Genomic DNA, 7,631 nt, shown 5'->3' with positions numbered 1-7,631 from the left:
GGAATAATACAAGACTGTGCAAATCTTTCTCCTCGCCGTCTTCAAATTTGATTACGTCCATCTGGACTTCTTAGACTGATTTTTGTCTTATTAGTAAATAAAACTTGACACCAATTTTTCCAATCTAAATGTTGCCTTGCAAATCTTAGTCTAGCAACACGATGCTGCCTCGTTACCAAAGGACCAGCATTCTGAAGGTGTCGTCTTTTTGATCTATCAGAGATATTTACATTTCGGACTTCTCGTAAAAAGCTGTTGAGCTCGACACTTGTCATTGACCGATTTCTTCATGAATTCAATTACAAAAAACATCTCAAGGAGTTAAAGCTGAAGGACGTCCTTATCCAGACCTCCTAGAATGTGAACCAGTCTCTAGAAATCTTTGCATCAATCTGCCAATGGTTGTGTGGTATACGACAAACAGATTTTCCACTTCAAGATAACTTAGGAAAAAAAGAAACCCAAAAGATTAACATTTTAGGTTTTGATATTGAAATAAAGGGTGGTGCGTTATTTATGACCACGAGTTTATATACTTTCTATTATGTTTCTTCATTTTGTAATGAGGACTATATATGCTTCTCGTATACTAATATTTGATAGTGATAGTGAATTACCTTGTCTCAATTTTTTTTATTTGGAAATTTTTCCTTTACTGCCCATTACACTTGCGCTTGATTCCTTTTCACTCATTATGATGATTTTTTTCGAGACATATTTTTCTGATTGTGTCAAAAGCTTATTGGGAATCTGTAAACAACATTTCTACTTATATCGATTTGGTGATCATGTGATTTGTCATTGTTTAATTGTGGATTTACGTTGTTATACGAGGCCGCATTGGTTTTTCAGGATCTTGTAGTTGAATTTTCCTTGTTTTGTTATCATCCGCTGAACGATGAGACCTTAACCAAGTTTTTACATAATCATGTGGTTTAAATAATTGTTGTGGTGGACCATAAAACATTTGCTAGATTTTCAATTAATATTCTATTTCTTTGTTGTTAGCAGCGGTGATGTTAAATTAAATCTGGTGCATAATGATTGGATTTCATTTTCTCTATAGCCAATTTCAATATCTGCGGACCACTCCGTTGGATCTAGTATTCGAAATTCATTTATCAAATCATTTTCTGTATTAGAAATCATCTCTAGTTCCGGAACGCGTTCCTGTCTCAAAAGGAAGTACCGGAACGACGTAGATCTAGATGGATATGTCAAACACTACGAAAACCAGCAACAAGCATAATCAGACAAGCATTTTGATTATAACAGGCAATAGAAAAAGAGGCCGATCTGCACAAACATGGAGAAGAAATATCGAAAAAGAACTGCAACAGATGTGGAGAGCCTAAGTCAACAAAAATGGTCCAATGAGGATAGCGACCTCAACGTTTTATCACAACGTTATATAGCTCCACTAGGAGCTATATAACGACGAAATGAATTTTTTCTGCGTTTCTTATTCAAGAGTTTCTTTTATCAAATTATTCGTAAAGAAAAATTTCAAAAGAATGCTCATTTTGATCCTGAGTATCTCGTTTTGATAAAAAATTGCAACTGATCTATTTACACACAACGTTGTTCAATTATCGTAGGTAATTTTCATTTTTTGATAAAGTTTGAGCATACTTAATGAATTATTAATCTCTATCTATCTGCTTAATTGGTGTTGCTTCCAAACTACAGCAATTATGAATGAGATAATTATTATTTTCTTTGCAGTCTCTTTAAATAAATAATGACCTTTATATTACCACAAGGATCATCTGTTCAAAATAATAAAGTTAATTAAGATTGAATAACAATCAATTTAATCAAAACATTTTTCTTGATCTATGAAATGATCAACTTAATTTTATGATTTCCACAAACCACTCCCTAGAAGTATTTCAACTGCCTACCTTCAAAGCACCACGATATTGTTAACGACTTGTTAAAAAGGAGATCAGATTACATTCCGGATGTGGCGTTTAACGTAGGCACCTCCAGTCCTAACTAAAACCATTGACTGAGCAAGTCTAGTGGCGCCCTCTTAGCGGAGAGATTATCTTCCGCTCCAATGATCAACTAATTTCGAGAAATCGATAGAATGCCGCACCTCCCTATACTCCTATTGGATTCCACGGTACTAGTTCGATCGGGATTGGTGGAGAGCCGGAAACTGTTGACAGTTGTAAACACCTAAAAAGGTGTACTACAGAACTCATATGGTCGTATGACAGATTTGCGGAGTGGATCTCTATTGAATTCAGTTTAATTCGTGTAGTGTTTAGAGTCACACTAAATTTGTTTAGTTAGTTGACCATTACTTTCGGGATAGAATTAAGCGTGCTTCCCATTAGTCACATTCCATTGATTCTAAACATTGAGTCATCTAGTCAAGTATTAAAAATTGCTTAATTGTGTATAAATCTATATTGACACGATCCTATTCCGTTATTTACAATTTGTTAAAATTTGTTTGGTTTTGTGGACATTTTTATAAAGTTTGAGTGCAATATCTACCGAATTTTATTTTAATCTAACGAATGTAAGTAGCCTTTACATCAGATCAAATTAATTAATTGTTCAATAAACAATGTTTTGTAGTCAACCTTTTATTAAAATTATTAGTTTCGGAATAAGTTTTCCCGATAAAACGCTTGATCTGATAACTAAAATATTTGCAATGAGTTATAGTCTGTATTCAATTTTTCTGTCAAAATATACCTATGATACAAACGTAGTTAAATTTTTTAAATATTATCAAATCATTCTGAAAAGATTTTAAATTTTCTATTCATTCAAGATTGAAAAAAATTACACAAGTATCTACTTTATTTCTCTCACCGAAAATTTGCAATTTATGGATGTGATTTTTACTTCCTAATGAGTACAAAAAATAGCGGGAAAGATATTTCTGTTCGATTTATCTTCTTTAATAGTACCAAGGGGTGACAACTGACAATTACTAGCTTCTAATTGATCCTTATTTATACATTTTTCATCACTTTGCTTCAATAAGTACGGTAGGGTCGTCTATATTAAATATACCACTTTTCAAAGAAAAGCTTTCAGTAGCGGCTGGTTTTTAGAATTCCCCAAACCACAAAATTCTATTTGTATTGTAAAAATTTTGATTTCTCTATATGTGCATCAACAAATAACCAAACCAAGGAGACCGTTTTTACAATGGTTTTATGTAATTTTCTTCTTGTGTTCAACAAAATAAAATAAAGACAATTTAAATGGAATGGTCTGCCTATTGGCTTCGATGAATTATTGATAGGCTTTGTAAAACAAGTAATATTCAATACTTGACATTGCTAAGAAGCCGATTATGATATTTTAATTGGTTTTCGATGTTATTGCTAACTATCCGTATTAAAAAGCATGTAGCAAAGTGATTATTTGTCTGAATTTAAAAGGTCAAAACAATATTCAAATTTCTAACAGTGTTGATATGTAAAGGTATGCCCTTGGAACTATTAAAATTTAATAAAAAACGGGATCGGTGGCTCAAAAACCAAGGAAACTGCTTTCAAAGTTTTAATCAAGCAAAATCGGTCTGCTACCTACCTGCAAGGAATAAAAAATACTATGTAATAATGGAACCAAATTATTTTGAATAAATTGGGGTTTACAACTCACAAGGCAAGCTTATGAAATGTTCAAGCACGCCAAAATTCAACCGAAAATTGTGTCGCGAGTTGGCGAATTCACTCACAATCAAACAAACAAATAAATAACAAAGTGAAGTATTTGTTTGTTGAATAGGTACATTCTTTTCTTAACTTCGCTTCGTTATTTATTTGATTTTGAGTGAATGCGCCAAATCGGAAAACAATGTTCATTTCAATTTTGACGTGCCTAAACATTTCAAACTGAAAAAACTTTAAATGGACGTATTTTCGGTTCTTAATATTTTATTTTGATTAAAAATGCTCATTTAGTCATGATAATTAATTAACTATAATAATCGTGTTAAACTGAACATTTTTTTGCACAAATAGATACTTTTGAGCAGTGATATTAAGCCTCTTACATGCAACAATATACATCAAATGTTTAGAATTTATCTTACTTAGCTAAATTTAGTTAATTTTCATTTGACAACGAAAAACATATTTCACAATAATCAATATAAGAATACAAGAAGCTCTCATGTCTGACTGTCAAAAATACAATCAATTCAAATATTGAGTACTATTTCTAGCAAACAAGGAGCAAACATTCTGCATTTCTTCTAAAAGTTAACCAAACATTCGGTTTATAATGTAATCAATGAAAAGAGGACAATATTAGTGTAAATTAGTGACAATTATGAAAATTTTAGCAGTACAGATTCATCAATAAATTTATTAACAATGTGACAGTAGAATTCAATTAATTTAACTGAGGTATTTAAAAAATAATGTCCTAAAATGATTTTCAAGTAGTGATTTTTCTGCATTTGCACTACTGTTGGAGAAATAAATTCAAGTTTCCGGTTTCTATTAAGATTGTAGGCTCTAAATCAGTTGGTTAGATTTCATAGACGGTATTATCAATGCAGATAATACCTTGAAAATAACTAAACACTTCAAATTGAATACATACGTTTGATAATATAGTTTAATATTTAAAATAGACAATGAAAAGTTATGTGAGAATTATAGAGCCATAACCCTGCTAAGTATCACCTACAAAAAGAACTTGGGGATTATCAAAACGGCTTCAGACCAGATCAACTATCGACGCAATCCACACTCTAGACTAAAGACTTCAGAAGTGCTTTCGATTCAATAAAAAGAGAGAAAATAACAGAAGAACTAGAAAGACAAGGAATAACGTTGGAACAAACAACCAGAGACAGGATATCAAGCCTAAGGAAGAAACAAAACATTATTAGAAACCCGAAAACAGAACCAAACTAAACAAAATAATAATGTATAAAACCACTAATCACTTATGCGATGGAAACAACAGTAATCAACAAAAGAGAAGAAGAAGAGCTCAATTAAAAGAACTGAGAGAAAGATAATGAGAACTATAACAGATTCAAACATAACACAGAAGAAAGAAAGGAGAGCAAAGAAAAGTGAAGAAATAGAGAAAGAAGAAAGAAAAATATGGTGAGATACATAAAAGCGCAAAGACTCAACTGGTCTGGGTATATAATGAGTGAAAATCCAACTAAAATTATCAAAAAAATAACGCAATGGACACATCATTGTGGGCAAGGACAAGAGGCAGACCGGAAAGACATGTAGAGACAAAATAGCAGAGGACATAAAAGCACTTAACCAAAAGGAATAAAAAATAATAACAAAAGCAGCAAAGACAAACAATAAGCTATAAAGAAAACACAAATAGAAAAAGAGGAGTAATCCACTTCAAAAAGGATTTTACAGCGCGCGTTAGGCATAATCCAATTGATTGAAAGGCTTGATGATGATGATGATGATGATGATGATGATGATAGTTTGAAACATGCTTGTGATATAGCTGAAAAGTAAAAGGTTGGATGTCATAAAGCATCAATGTGAATTTACAATGGACGTCCAGTAGTCTAGATATCTCGCTGATTGGAATCTTTCATAATACGTGTAAAAAACTCTAGATCAATTCTCTCAAAAACCATGGGAGAAATTCGAACCCACCTACAAGAAATGTTTAACAGTGTTATACCACATAACTGACAAAGTAAGTTAATAGTATACCAAAATGAATAGAAGCGATAATCATACTTAGTTATCATAATGTTGCAATTCTTCTTCAGTAATGGTATAATTAAGAATTTTTGTGAATTGTAACATTGAATTCCCTGATTTGTAAAATTTCAAATTAAATGGAATTGAATAAATAGAAACTAAGATTAATTCCGCCATCCTATGAAACACGTTTCATGGTACAACATTTGACAGTACCAAGATTTTCCTCTATTTCCCTGACATGATTGATATTATCAATAAATGATGATGCTTTTTTGAAAATTTACCTGACATATAGATTAAGATAAGCTAATGTTCCTCTTTGGATCATGATTCTATATAGGTGGGCTTCCAATATTTCCTTGAACGGTGTCGAAATTGATATTCCTTTTTAACATCTATAATATTTCTCCAGAGGATTTCTCGTTACTTTATCAAAAACTTTAGATAGTGGAATGTCGGATGACTACTGTAGAATGTATCAAAACTATGCATTGGTGCTACAAAATTGCTTCCTTTTCCAGTCTCATTTGAACTTCACAGGGCGTTGAAACAATGTGTTCCACATGAAACTATGTAACAGCTGGCAGAAAGTGTTCTATCAACCTCAGTGTAGCTTCAAAACTTCCATGTCTAGGGGCTGCAACCTAAACATATTATACCCAGGCAGCTACACCATAATCAGCTAATTTTTAAGCTAGAAATATTTGAAAGAAGCCATATGATTTTGAAATTTTCTTTATATTTATAAGGTGATGAAAATATGAAAAAGATCGAGAAACAGTTAATAAATCAAAGGGAAGTAATTGTGATAAAAAATGATACGGACGATCATTCAAGTACCAGTATGCTACCCATTAGACCCTGAAATGAGCAACACAAATTGTTCTACAAAACCAAGACTATATTGAAAATCGAGCAAACTGTATATTATATTTATTCCAAAATATGAGTAAAGACTCTTAGATATTTGGTTTTTCACAAAATGGCATGTCGAAGCTAAAGTACAAAATATAAAACAAGTAAATGATAGCTAGACGATTAATCAATTTAGCAGATTTATGGTGCCGTGACGATTCAAGTCATTTTAACATTCATTAAATTTTCATATTAGAATTTAGAAAAATTCTGCCAATTGCAGTTACTTCTCCATAGGCTTTGACAACAATATGTGGAACATGAAACTATGTAACAGCTGGCACAAACTGTTGTATCAACCGCATTTAGTAGCTTCAAAACCTAAACATGTTGTACCTAGGCAGCTATAGCATAATCAGCTATTTTTTAAGCTAGCAATTTTTGAAGGAAGCCATATGATTCACAAACAATTCCAAATTAATATATCTTTCTTTTGGACATCGGTTGTATATATAACACTTTCTTCGTTACCTATGTCTATCTGGCTTTTTTGGTAGGAATTTTGTGAAATTTTTGGACAGATTCTCTATTAAAACCGTTTACGTCATTGGTTATTTTTGTCAATTAATTTTCTAATAACTGAAAAATACATCAACAATATTTTTATTAAAACGCTTAAATAATTTGGTAGAACCATTTTTCGCTCTCCATCCTAATAATTTTGTTGTTTTTTGTCTCAAATATTTATCATAAATCTTCTCTTCGAACGCTTAATAACTACAGAGGTACAGGGATCTGATCTCTTTACTTTTAGATCAATTCTTATACTTATTTGAGGACTTTAAATGCCTTATAAATGTTACCTTTGGAATATTATATATTTCCTGTTCATGTACTATAAACTCTTGTAGCTATATTCATCAAAGATTCTGAAGATTATAAAACTTACATGAAACTTAAATTTTTCTAGTCGGAAACTGCTACACAGGCGATATCTTACAGTCTGCTTATTTCAAGATAAAACTTCTCTATTTACAGTATAAACGGCTCCATATTCCAATGATTTAGTAGATATTAAAAAGATAAAACATGAAATTC

General features: G+C 31.6%; 1 protein-coding gene across 1 annotated transcript in view; it reads left to right on the top strand.

Annotated features, from left to right (window-relative positions):
- The first annotated feature begins 2,201 nt into the window (after window positions 1-2,201).
- Window positions 2,202-7,631, top strand: part of LOC130896355 (paired box protein Pax-6-like) — a 122,025-nt gene continuing 116,595 nt past the window's right edge. Inside the window, exon 1 of the mRNA XM_057804375.1 lies at window positions 2,202-2,533. The gene's annotated coding sequence lies outside the window, so the exon portion shown is untranslated. The remainder of the gene's footprint in view (window positions 2,534-7,631) is intronic.

The sequence above is a fragment of the Diorhabda carinulata genome, chromosome 7, assembly GCF_026250575.1.
Source record: "Diorhabda carinulata isolate Delta chromosome 7, icDioCari1.1, whole genome shotgun sequence".
In the NCBI taxonomy this organism is placed as follows: domain Eukaryota; kingdom Metazoa; phylum Arthropoda; class Insecta; order Coleoptera; family Chrysomelidae; genus Diorhabda; species Diorhabda carinulata.
This window is presented reverse-complemented; position numbering and strand designations above follow the sequence as displayed.